General features: G+C 41.8%; 1 protein-coding gene across 4 annotated transcripts in view; it reads left to right on the top strand.

Moving 5' to 3' along the window:
* Positions 1-14130, top strand: part of LOC147662923 (uncharacterized) — a 397679-nt gene that overhangs the window by 319873 nt on the left and 63676 nt on the right. The window contains exon 6 of one of the 4 annotated variants that reach the window (XR_015305467.1): positions 11076-11156. The exons of the other annotated variants lie outside the window; for them this stretch is intronic. The gene's annotated coding sequence lies outside the window, so the exon portion shown is untranslated. The remainder of the gene's footprint in view (positions 1-11075; positions 11157-14130) is intronic. 4 annotated transcript variants of the gene reach the window in all.

The following is a 14130-nucleotide window of genomic DNA, read 5'->3' as shown; positions in this document are numbered from 1 at the left end:
CCCATCTTAGGGAGTATCCATTGGTCCTGTCTAGATGCAAAGTGTTCTGACTTAGCGCCGTTAGTATGGTCTGTGAGGAAGACTGAGAGTGTGTTAAGTGAAGTTCTAAGCTGAGGCCAGAATGATCGCTTAGTGTGTTGACTAACAAATCAAAACGCATGACTCTATTGGCCAGAACATTCGATAATAAAACATAGTCAACTGTTGTTTCATGCCCCCTCCCCAAGAATGTTGGTTCGAGCCGATATGAAATCGGTTCCACTTTATTAGCTATCATGAGACCTAATGCTGAGAGGACTTCGTTCAGGTACGACCCCATTCTAGAATGATTAAAATGGACGATGGGGCCATCATATCCATCCACCAACCCACAAATGTTACTACTACTGCGTGAGCAAGGATGCAGATTAAAATCCCCCCATACAATGCTTACGCTTACTCTGTCTCCATAATCCTGTGTCAGTTGAGAGAGTTTATCTCGAAGGTTAAGCAAGACCTTCAAGACCTGTCCTTCCGAAAGGTTATCATAGAAATTAAACAGAAGGATAATCTCTTTATTGCTAAAGGAGAGGCAGAGAAGCTGGTAATTTAGATCCAGCTGCACTACGTTGATTTTCAGTCCTTGTATTGTGTTGGCTATAAAAATAGTCAGTCCTCCTTTGGGCCTGCTCATGATTCCTGCTTAGGCTGAGGTGAAATAGGTTTTATATCCTGTCAGATGAAGTTCGGTCAGAGACCATGTCTCCTGGAGGCAAATTACGTTGTGCTTCTGCAGAAAATTCAGGGCGCTTTCATCTTCAACCTTGGGGCGAAGGCCCGCAATATTCCAAAAGATGACTTTTAGCGATTGTGAGTCATTGGCTAAAGAGCTGCCCACTGGGGGGGTGGGGTCAACTTGCTCCCGACATCCAATCGAGGGCCCCTTTGTCGGTGATGGTCAATCAACCATCTCCAGACAGCTGTACCTATTTGTTGTCGGGATTCCTCTACAACTATCCTTGTAGGCTACCTCCCTAGTAGGGTTTATGGCAAGATTGCCTCCCCACTCCTCCCAGTCTCCTCCCAGGTCTCGATGGCCCACTCTATGCCAATTCCCTTCATAGACTGGGCCAGTACAATTCCTAGGCGGATAAAAAAAGGAGAGTCGTTTGGTTTCTATGCCTTGATTTTTACCTGGGGTTCCTCATGAGCAAATATGATCCACCGTACGTGGATCCTCGAAATTAATCAGAACGCAGTCACCCTGAATTGATTTCCTTCCATGCCCCACCCAGGGAGCCCTACGTACCATTAAGATCTTACTCGACTAATAAGGTGGTAGCGCCGGTTCATATTGAGCCAATGTTGGACCTTATTCTTTAATGACCAGCTAGGTTCCTCTGTGGGGTCTACCAACTCCGGGACGCCAGTTATCCCCACCACGAAAGGGCTAGCCTCAGGTGGCAGGTTAACAGCAAATCTACCATCAGAAGCTCCCCTATTCCAGTCTCTATTAAGATTTAGAGCAGGGGCCTTGGGAGTGTTATTCTTCTTCCTGGTCTGCACAGTGGATTCTTTGGGCTTTTCTACACTTTTCTTCTCTATTACTGTAGGGGTTTTCGATTTTACATTTACCCCTGCAGCAGCTATTTTTTTGCTTGTAAACCTATTGGTTTGTTAATAACCGGTTTGTTTCCCCCAATCTTTGGTACCCCGTGATTTGGTGGAATTTTTTAAAGGGCAGTCAGTTCGACTAACTGTTTTTCAATGTGCAGTAGTCTGGTTTCTATCGGGGAAAGATAGAATTTAAGTAACTCTCCCATTTTTATTAGAAGTTGGTTATCAACCTCGTTATCATTGTTATAATAAAAAGCGTCGATAAAGGGCCTGTACTTTCAACTTGAATTAAAGAAGAATGATTGATAACCCCAGCCAAGAAAGGTAGCAAGTAGGGTTGTATATGTGTGGATGATGTGTTGATTGAGCAGAAGATGAATAAGGTGAAAAATAGGAAAGGCTGTAGATATGCAAACTTTGTACTTCTTTGTAAGGCAAGTGCCTGTTTAGTTTTCCTGTGGATATATATATTCACTGACAAAACCATTGGTTTAGCCCCGTTATAGTTAGGAATTAGCATTTAAAAAACCTTAGAAATTCACTGAAAAAAACATAGGTTTCAGCCACGTTATAGTTAGGAATTAGCATTTAAAAAACCTTAGAAATTCACTGAAAAAAACCATAGGTTTCATCCATGTTATAGTTAGCTGGACATTTCTCTCATACAAAACCATTGAAATTCCTGCATTATAGTTAGTTTAGCTAACTATAACTCGTGTGCCCGCAATGCACTATTGTTGACGTCACATATTACATCACACATGACATGGTCAGTAACATCATTCATGACATCACTGATGACATCTCAAATGACAGGGGAGGGAAGAGGTTGCATAGCCTAGTGCGTGTGGGAAGGGGCCAAACGGGCGGGGATTCTGTGCGAGTTCACATGCCTCTCGTTTATAAAGGGTCAGAGACCAATCAGAGCAGCAAATGAGGAGAAAGCAGTAAGTGCTGATCACTGGAAGTACAGGGGGATTGTGCTCTAGAAATTCGTGGATGGCTAGACCCCCATCACGAATTACAGCTAATTGTAGACGGTAGATCTGGGGAGAAAGCACACCTGCCTAGCATCGACCGTGCTCAGTAGATTCTAATGGGTTACTGAAGTTCAGCTTCAACTCGGGCACCTGCTTTATTTATATATATATAATATATATAGTGCTTCCTGCTGAGGTTTAATTTTTGTGACAGGAGCCTCGTTGCCTAATTTTAACTATTCTCTGACCCTGCTTCGAGGGTCAGAGCAGGGTCAGAGAATAGTTGCAAGTAGGCAACGAGGCGCCGCTCAGGAAGCACTTACAGGGTTACAGCAGGTGCCCAAGTTGAAGTTAATTTCTTTGTAACCATTTTGTAAATGTTTACAAAGAAATTAGCTTCAACTTGGGCACCTGCTGTAACCCTGTAAGTGCTTCCTGAGCAAAATGTGTCCAGCTTGCGGATTCGCAGATTTTGCAGCAAAATCGCCGAAAATCCGCAAATTCTGCAAGCGGAACGAATTTTCCACCCATACTTACTAAACACATATATCTATTTCAAATAACTTTTTCAGACCATATGTTATACAGTGGCTTAAAAAGCCAAACTATTACCCAAAACTTTTTTATTGATTTCCTATAGGTCCCCAACGTTTCTCAAACTTCCTAAGAGATCCTGTTCTTAGTGCATCACGCCTTTCTTGTTCTTTGACTTTACACAGTTTTGCTCTCCATGCTTGCAATGAAGGTACATTTTTACTTTGCCTATTTTGTAAAAATGAAAGATCTTGCCACTAGGGCAGATTCATATGGCAATCTTCGTGCATATTATTCAGTGTTAGATTTGGAGAGCATCCCAGAACTGCTATATAATTGTCAATAGCTACAGATTGGCCAATGGTAATTCTAAGATATTTTTCAATTTCTTCCCATGGAATCTCAATTTTGGGGCAGTCCCAAACGATATGTGACGGTGTACTTCCTCTTGTTTTTGCGCAATGGAAGCATCTGTCTTCTACCTGGGGATATATATACAATGTAGAAATGAAGGGGTTCTATAAAGTAACCATTTTGAATAAAAGTGCATTTTTTTAAAATTAGTTCCTCTAATTACTGTGGCGGTGTGTCTGTTCATTCTTCTCCAAATTGTGTTTGGAATCTGCAAACCTTCTTTTTTACATGATTTATCTTGCATTTTCTCATAGATGGAAACCAATGTATTATCATTAAAAATGTTATTCGAAGCACTTATTGACCGCTTTTCAGGGTTTTCTAGAGCTTCAGTTATTCCCAAACTTGCTGTTAACCCCTTACATGCTCATGATGGAATGGTTCTGTCATAAGGACAAGTTCTAGTGTGCTCATGACAGAACCATTCCGTCATGAGCACATGCTTAGGAAATCCCTCTGCTACAGACAGCAGAGGGATTTCCCTTGTTTGCCTTGGGAGGTGGGGAAGAGCTTCCCCAACCTCCCCAGGTCTATTTTTGAATTTCATTGCAATGACGATCGCGCCCATGGCGCGCAATTGTCATTGCAATGAAAACATAACAGAAACTTAGTTTCAGTTTCTCAGTTTTGGTTCTTGTGGGGCGATCTCAGCCCCCGAGCACTGAAAAAAATGGAAGAGGTATCGTTAGAAAGGGGAGAATCTCACTAGTGGATCACTGCTTGGGGATCACCCCAGGAGGGCGATCCCCAAGCAGGGTTCCACCCACTAGCACCAGGTAGGGGGGAGAGGCCCCTTGGGCAAGGGCCTTTGCTCTCCCCATATTTGTTTGGTCACAACAGTCTTTCTGCCCCTCCGGGGGGGGCGGGAAGCCCACTAGAAACCAGGGATTCTATTTTTGATTGATGTTGGGGTGGGGCTGTCAAAAAAGAACATGGCATTTCCCCCACTACACCAGAGAAATGTCAGTCTTTTGCCCCCCTGGTGGGGGGGCATAAAGCCCACTAGAAACCAGAGATTTTTTTTATTGACATTGGGGTGGGGGCTGCCCAAAATGGGCATGACAATGCCTCCACTCCAGTGAAATTCCAGTCTTTCTGCCCCCCGGGGGGTAGAAAGTCCATTAGAAGTCAGTTTTTTTTTATTGTCGTAGTGGTGGGGGCTGCCCAAGATGAGCAGGCCAATACCCCTGCCTAAAAAAATGCAACAGTCTTTCTGCTCCCCCCAGGGGTAGATGGGGCAATAGCCCCTGATTTTCCCCCGGGGGCAGAAAGCCCTTTAGGTACCAGGGATGTCTTTTTATAATGTAGGGTTGGGGGCTGCCCAGAATGGACATGATAATGCCCCCACCCCAAAAATAATTACCACAGTATTTTTGCCCCTCCCGGAGGGATATTAGGGCAATAGCCCCTTATCTGCCTCCCGGGGTGGACAGAAAGCCCTCTAGGCCTCAGTATTTCTTTTTTTTAATTCAGGGTAGAGGCCAGCCCAGAATGGGCATGCTAATGCCCACACCTCCCAAAAAAGTCACAGTCGTTCTGCCGCCTTCGAGGGGAGGATGGGGGCAGTGGCCCCTGATCTGCCTCAGCGAGGGGCAGAAAGCCCACTAGGCGCCAGCAGTTACTCTGGCTTTTTTATGCATGGGGAGGGGGCTTCACAGAATGGGCATACCAATGCCCCCACCCCCCAAAAAACATAGCCACAGTCTTTCTGTCCCTCTTGGGGGCCTATCCAACCACCCCCAATTCCTCCCCAGGGCGGCAGAAAGCCCACTAGCACAGACTTGTTTTGAGCTATGTGCCTACTTGTGGATTTTAGGCCCTAGTGCAGCCGGCACATGGGGAAACCTAGAAAACCTGTAAAATGTTTTAAACTAGACACCAAGGGGAATCCAGGATGGGGTGACTTGTGTGCCTATCACCAGGTTCAGTTATCCAGAATCCCTTGCAAACCTCAAACTTAGTTTAAAAAAACACATTTTCCTCACATTTCTGCGATGGAAAGTTCAGGGTCTTGCGTGGATCCACAAAATTCCACCCACCCCGCATTTCTCAAAGTCTTCAGAGAAAAATTGTACCTCACTTGTGTGGGTAGGCCCAGTGCCCACGACAGGAAACAGCTGTAACGTGGACACACCACATTTTCACAGGGAAAACTGACCCTTTTTTTGTAAAGTGCCTAGCTGTAGATTTTGAACCCTAACTCTGCCGGCACCTGGGGAAACCTAGCAAACCTATACCTTTTTTTAACACTAGACACCCATGGGAATCCAGGATGGGGTGACTTGTCTGGCTCTCACCAGGTTATGTTACCCAGAATCCCTTGCAAACCTCAAAATTTGTTTAAAAACTCATTTTTGTCACATTTCTGTGGTGAGAAGTTCTCGAATCTGTGTGGATCCTCCAAAGTCCACCCAGCCCGCACTCTCCAAAGTCTTCTGAGAAAAAATTGTCCATCACTTGTGTGGGTTTGCAAGTACCCGCTACAGGCAAGGGCCCAAAACCTATCGAGGTGACTTCAAAATTTCATCAAAGCAACCTGGATTTGCAACGGCGTCCCATGAGTTTGTGGCCCCAGGTTCGGCAGCCATCGATGCAAACCTACCAAACCCAGTCATTTCTGAAAACTAGACACCATGGGGAGTCCACCAAGGTATGGCTTGCGTGGGTCCCCCAACATTTCCCTACCAAGGAACCCCTGTTAACCTCAACTTTAGCTGAATAAATCCCTTTTTTCTCAAATTTCGGTGTGGTAAAGCTTTGAATCTGTCTACACAGCAATCCCCCAGGTCTCCCAATCAAAATGGTACCTCACTCGCGTGGGTGGGTCAAGTACCTGCGACAGGCAAAAGCCTAAAACCTATTGAAGCGACATCTAAATTACCTATTGTAGCAGGGTTTCCGTTCTCCCACAGAACTGTGCACAGAGATCTAGAACCTCGGTGAATTAGGGTGACCCAAAACCCACCTTAGTATCCAAAATCCCCTTACCAAACTAGCTACAGTGTCGCATTGGTCATAACAAACTCCCAATGACTTAGACAAACCAGAACATGAACTTAGGTTACCTCAGGTATCGTGGAACACATGAACACTCTTTCGCTCTATAATCATTTCAAACCACAACGGGGAGTAAAAGAAGGCACGTGCAAGTTTGAAATATTTATTTTTCAATGCAAGGTTCTCAAACGCAGTATCTTATATAATACCAGAATACATATTATAAAAATCAGAGTTATCAGCATAGTCACTAATCCATAGTAAGCGAACGGTGATAGCATATTATAATGCAAAAATCTATAGAAATCTGTATCACCTATATTTCGCACACCCTATTTAGCATACTATATTATATCTAAGAAGGTCTCATTTGGGTTTTAGCAGGGCGGGCCCATACCTCTAAATGTCAGTTGGAGAAGATCACATCATCAGTTACCAGCTCTCTGCATGCGAAGCACCATCAAGTGTGTTTTTGCATTCTCAGTAACTCTATCTTAAACCCGCTTAGAGCCCAATGTTGGCAGCAACTTTATTTGTGTTATGTCTAATGTGGTGCGAGGATCAGGCCTCCCAGCAACCTTGTGTTAGGTTATTCTTAGAGGGTTCAGCTCTCAGTGTGCAGACAGTGTACCAAGTGTACCAAGCACAACTGATATCAGAGCAATAACATATTATTCTCAAATAAATCACATCTTTCGTCTAGGTTGAAAGCTACAATAACAATAATGTGTCGTGTGCAAACTGAAGCAGAAGGAAAATATGGCGTTTAAACATTTAATAAACTCATGCTAACTTAACACAATATATAGAAAAGCAGTAACTATATGACACCTCCCCAATGATCCGAGGACGGTCAAAAAAAACAAGCCAATAATATAATAAAGGCATAACATGAAAGCAGAGTTCAACAATAATGAGCCAAGCTAAATGTATGTAGATGTGTATGAAAATTAAAAATACAAAAATATGTATGAATGCCTATAGTGGCCAAACAAAATGTAATAAAAGTCTCGAACTTGAGGCCAAATATAAAATCATAGGCCTAGAACATATAAAGTCGAATGTCCGTAAGAGAAAAGGCACCATTCAGAATTACTAAAAAGTCACGTGCCAGTATAGTGAAAGTCTCCAAAGCCACTCATGGGTGGATAGAATATGCAAAATAGGTAGCCACAACTTCCAACATGAAATCACTGTCATCATCCGAAAACAGTTCAGCCATCCAATTAAGCAATGGGAAAGAACATACGTGCTCCTCCAGCACCGGACCCTCTAGCAACATCAGAGGACAACTCGGTGGGTTCTCAAGAACGCTATGTGCCAGAAACTCATGCGCCGCTGCGGGGATGTCCCACTGACCCATTAGTCCGTGCATCGCTGCCAAGGCCATAATCCTTTTGCCAGAACAAACCAACTCGTGAGCAAATACGGGGCCCATCAGGTGATTAAAATCGACTTCAGGAGATAACAGCAAGCAGAGACACAAATCAATGGCCCAGTCAAAATCGCAGCTCAGGCAATGAAACACAGGCTGGACACATGTGAAATAGGAAAATCGAAACGATAATCCAAATGCCGTGCGTAAGGTCGCAAGCGGCAGGGTGCCATAGTAATCATGCATCCGGTTGCGAAACAGTGTCAGAAGGGGCTAAGCGGCTTCTTGCGCAGGATGGGCATCCATGTTTTAGGAAGCAGAATAATATCAAAACGCCTGCAGCCAAAGCCAGCAAAACAGGGAATCCTCCAAACAAACTCGAAAATATTGAATGGAAGAAAGCGGGGATGACACCAAAAATCTTTTCAAATGTAGTCACAAGACCACTGCTAACCAATTTAAAAAAATGAGCTAAGCCAGACGTGGAGGAGGCATTAAAGATTTGATGATCTAATTCGCAGAAATGAAACGGCAAGTCAGTATTTAAAAGTGCCTGCACCTCTGTGCGTGTGTTAGCTATGTGAAGGACGTAAGTTTCACGGGCCGAGCTCAGGGCCACTTCCTTTTGAGACAAAAGAGCCCTTATTCGGCTCATACCATTGAACTCCGCTTTCAAGGTTGGGATGCACGGCCAGATGGAAACATCTGAATTCCCATGCGTGGGTGGATATAACACGTTCTTGCAACACACCACACGTTCTGATACAGTAACCACATAGGCGATACCGACCATTAACCCACAACACTCCTCGTTATTCAAAAGTAAATAACTACCGTTTGTCAATAAAGTAAATGTGGGAACTATTGCAGGAACCGGTGTGCCTTTTAAAACACAGGCTAAATTAGGCCGGTCCTGATTACAAGAACCATGCAACTGGATGTGTCTGCATATCAGCGAACGGTCAGGCGACTGTGTGCATTCTTCACCATTCAGATTCACTTCCTTTCCATCCTTCAGGCATCTGTACGTGTATGGTAAAGATCATGCGGCGAAACTGCACAAATATCAAAGACTATGATGATCAGGCCATAAAAATGAAGGAAAAGTTTTGTGCTCGCGGGTATCCGAACCGTTTGATACGTGAGGCATATAAGCGAGCTAGATACTACGATCGTGATGCTCTGTTCAATTCAAACAAACAGAAGAAAGAACAAAAGTTGGTCTGTGTAACAAAACATTCCCCTCTAAATGCCACAGTCAGACAGATCATCAACTCTAACTGGCATTTACTAAATATTGAACCATCTCAAACAAAATTGCCTAAACCCATGTTTGCGCACCGACGCAACAAAAATCTGAAAGACCTGGTGGTTAGATCCCGGTTTAATGGCAATGCTAATTCTGTCCCCTTTATACAAAAGTCACTCAATGGAGACAAAGCTATTAAAGGCACCTCCAGATGTGGCACATGCCAATCCTGTGATGGTATAATCCCAGGTGAAACATTTATATTTAATCAGACACAGATACAAGCAAAGGAGTTATGGACGTGTAATACAACCAATGTTGTATACTTGCTATTATGTCCATGTAACTTAGGTTATGTTGGAGAAACCGCGAGGACCATGAAATTGCGCCTTAAGGAACACAGATCGGCAATCAAAACAAAAAGACTAACTGCACCACTAGCTTCTCATTTTTCAGTGTTCCATCACTCTCCATCCCAAATTCGATGGCGGATTTTAGAGAAGATCCATATAGCCAATAACAAGGGTGGAGATAAAATCAGAAAGAAAAGAGAAGTGTACTGGATCTTCACATTTAATACATTCACCCAGGGGTTGAATAACGATCTGCCATGGATTAATGCCATCCTTTAAAATGAATATCCATGTTTTCTAAATTTTGATAGATAATTATTTGACCCATCTATATCTACACCTCCCTATTTCTGACACAAATAAACCTCCTCTGCATGACCAGCTTGTAACATGCTCTTTAATCACGGTAACTTCCTTGCCCTTCTTCTGTGTATAATAAAGCATTACGTATGCCAACAATTATTTAAGTGCTTGTAGGTAGACTTAACCTAACGTAATTAAATATCTGGTAGGATACAACTCATTCTGCCATCACCGAATTAGTGTTAAGGCAGCCCTACTCTTAATACAATATCCCGTAGGAACAAAACTTTTTCGCTTCAACTATAAGAGTCATCATAAATATATCATATTCAATGTTTATTATTCACCTGTTCTATCAGAAATGGAGCCTACATAGAATGCATTGTGAATACATCACGAATGAAGGGCTACACGTAATAGGTAGATGTGTGGTTCGACCTACATAATATGCAACTAGGGACAAGGTAGTGCCTGTCGCTTTAAAGGGCATGGAAAACATAGTTGAACCAATTAGGCACTCTAAATAAATAAACCAATGGGAATGAGTGTTGCTAATTGCTTGTCTAAACAACAGAAACGCCGTAGCGCCGCCTGAGCTGGTCTGCCGAGGGATACAGTTTTACAGGTACATATTCGTACTAGCGTAATTTAAATGTTTAGTGCTCTTTTAAATCTAAACCGGCTACTGATAATCTAATGGTAGCGGTGTTCGCTTTAATCCCTGTAGCGTAACGCTTATACGAACAAAGGAATCGCCTAAACGCCGCCCTAACCGGTCCGCCAAGCAATACAGAATTACAGGTATAAACGTGCAAAACCGCTATTCTAACGCTTAGCGCTCTCATTTAAATGTGTACGGATGAACCATAATGGTGATGCTAGTATTGTTCGTATCAATTTTTTCAGCTGCCTCACAACGTGATATTATCCCTGTGTCAGCATTACAAATACCGAGCCGTACAGCCACAGAGAGGTTGCTCTAGCTAGGCGGTCCTCAAGAACATATGAGGTAAATATAAGGCAGCCGCCTACAAAACGCACTCTAAGTGATCAGTGTGATAAACAGTTTGGTATAAAATCCTGTGTACGTTCCTCCCGTTTTAACTGTAGGTTCAGTATACCGGTAGAACAATGGAAGCATATTACTAAAAGAGACTGGTAGCAGGTCGCCTACCTGAAAATACTACTTAGGTAAATTGAGTAAATTCCCTTCAACAATAATGAAACCTCAGTATGCACTCAGAAAGGTAAATATTATCTGCTCTTCTTGATAGGTCTTTGACCGTATGTACTCTGAACCCTACTTGACCAGTTACCTGCCATCAACAATAATTAAAGACCTGCCCACCATTACGGTAAGAAACACCCTATATTTATAAGGGTAGACATATACAAAGTGCAATTAGGGATCTAGGGTGAGTAAATCACAACTATGGATTAAGATAAAAACTACTCTAAAATAACAGCGGAAATACAGTCTATAATTATGAATATGCAGTGAATAAATAAACCAACCGTGTACTTCTCTCAAAAAATATATCTGTTAATTGACGGTATATATACCCCACTGCTAAGATAAAAAATCAAGAGAATGCTATGTATATATGCATAAGTGATGGATGCTACCTTTCTAGGGAAATCATGATATAATTAGTGTACACTGTTTCAACTTTGCAGATTCGGCATATCCCGTTTCTCATACCAATCCAAGTGATCTTTAGTTCATTTCTGTCTGCTCAACCGGTAAGCATATATGATATATCCCTAACACCTAGGACGCTCATCTGATAAGATTAAAACTATAAAAAGATCCCCTAAACACTAAATAATGTAATAAGCCAATAGCCAATATATTAGTCCCATATGGAAGTGCAAAACAAAGTACTTGTATCTTTCTGTGACTTCTATATCCCCTCCTTCTCTCTCTCTCTCTTTTTTTTCTCTCTCTTTTCCTTTTTTATTCTGGTTGGATTAGACTACCTATACATGTAGTAAGAATGACTGGAAAATTTTAAAAACGGTTGTATAACTCAAAATACTGTGTTAACACTGGGAAAAAGACGCCATCCATGTAAAATGAGGTAATGGACAAATCAATTTATCACCAGTTTCTTAGCCATATATAATGTGGTGTATCTACAAAATTGAAATCCATGTGTAATGTGATATCTAGGATATATGTATCAACTGTGGAAAAGTTGTGTATTGCAAACACTATAAGATATGTATAAGCGGTATTATCTAGCTATGAAGATAACAACTAGCACATGATGTATAGTTATAACACTATCTAAATTGTACATAGAAATACACCATAATAAGAATCTTTTTTAAAATGTTTTTTACAGCACGATGGTACAGTCCTGAGGAAGGCACTTTTACAGTGTCGAAACGCGTAAACCATCTAACGAATTTTTAATGATTATCCTTATGATTGTAGCTATGCATATGTTATAATGCTTTTTTATCATTGTGTATGAAATAATGTATCAATTTTTTATTGAATGTGATTCAAATGTGTATTAAATATGTAATTTTGATATGTACAATTAGTAGTGGTATGTAATTCTTTTTGTGGATTATCCACTCCATATGTGTTAGTTGTTCCGCATAATTTGCCTGGGTTTTTACTCACATATGCAATTTGCCCTGACCCAGGAAATTTAACTGAATCAGGGGGTCCTTGTTTTGTCTCACAAAGTGGTAAAGACCATGCCTCATGGAGGAAAGCACTGCCTAGTGGTTCATATCGCCCTATTGCAATATACCGCATACAATTAGTAAATTTGTACAAAGCAAATGGCAACGTAATAACACCATGGATAAGCCATGTAGCAGCAGCTGCCTCAGCTACAGAAAAGGGCAAAGATTCTAACTTTTCAATGTGTAACATAGAAAATGATGCATCTCGCATGGAAAGCATGCGCTGCTTGTCAGTCAAATTCAAGGGGGCAAATAGAGATGACATGTTCATGTAACTCCAGGGCACGCGACCCGCCTTAAGAGTCGGTAGTGTCCATGCAAACTGCATCACAGAACGCAATTGATTTTGTCCATGGTACAATACAGACACCTCATCATTCACAATGTCAACTACAGAAGAGACAATATTGTTCAACGTGTAAATTCGGGAAGAAAGCATGTTAATACTGTTATCGACAACTGCAAGCACTTTTTCCAAATTTGCTTGATCAATCGCACTTAGGCGCTTAGCAGCCTCAATTTGCGAAAATTTCCAAATTTCATTGTAAACTGCATAAATCCACCGTTTAGACCTACCCTTAGCCGGGCCTTTTATAAAATCATTTAAATCCACATTATGAGTCAACTGAGTTTAACTGCAGCTAAAGTGGAATGTTGTAACCAATTCTGACACAGTTTCCCCACAGAGTAAGTGGTGACAGTATAATCAGTTTCAAAACGGGGATCAGGTCTGACTTGTGTGAACCCTTCAGCCAAACCCAGAAAACGACGTTGGCAAGAATCAGCACTTCTTTGCCACATCAGCCAACCCTTCGGATCCAAACTGGATACATTAAAGGATGAATTGTGTAATAGAGTTTGTAACTCACAAATAGACAATTCAGTAAAATTACCCCAACCTGAATATTCTTCCAATTCGGGGATAATTGGTGTATTTAATTTTTTAGAAGTAGCCAATCCAAAGCATGTTGTTTGGGAAATAGTAGAATTTAGAAACAACATGTGATTCGGGATGAGACATGCACGGTGCAAAGCCTCAGTGCCTTGTACCTGCCAATCTTTGGTACCCGAAACCGATTTAAGGTCAATTGTTCCATTCCAGAACTCGTAGCCATCTACAGTTAATTTGTCTAGAAAGGACTTCGAATACAGCAATTTTGTATCGGTAAGTCTAACTTTGGACATGGGCTTTTGTGACATTCTGAAAAAAAACGACTCAGGATTTGATTGATTAAAGTCTGTAAAATAAGTGTATTTTTTCAGAAATGTACTGTAGCTGCCTCCTAATGGAGCTGGTCAGTGTTCCCACTGTGTATAATTCACAGCAACCCTCCTGGAATTCGTCTTAAGCAGAAAATGATTACCATAATGTTGGAAGCAAAACAAATCACCATAATTAACAGAATCCAAATATAAATCCTCAGCATCAAAAGCTGCATAATATTTCAAATCAGAGAATAATGCTTCTACGGCCTGCATATCCCAATCATCAGAACGTATATTTTGTTTAATCACATCCCCCATGTTTACTCTAAGCACATTCGGAACATTAATCACTTCAGTGGGCCCATGTATCTGAAATCTAACCTCATCCCACACAATCCCATCAAGGACAGGCCAAGCAGT

The sequence above is a fragment of the Lissotriton vulgaris genome, unplaced genomic scaffold (assembly GCF_964263255.1).
Source record: "Lissotriton vulgaris unplaced genomic scaffold, aLisVul1.2 SCAFFOLD_304, whole genome shotgun sequence".
NCBI classification, from domain to species: domain Eukaryota; kingdom Metazoa; phylum Chordata; class Amphibia; order Caudata; family Salamandridae; genus Lissotriton; species Lissotriton vulgaris.
This window is presented reverse-complemented; position numbering and strand designations above follow the sequence as displayed.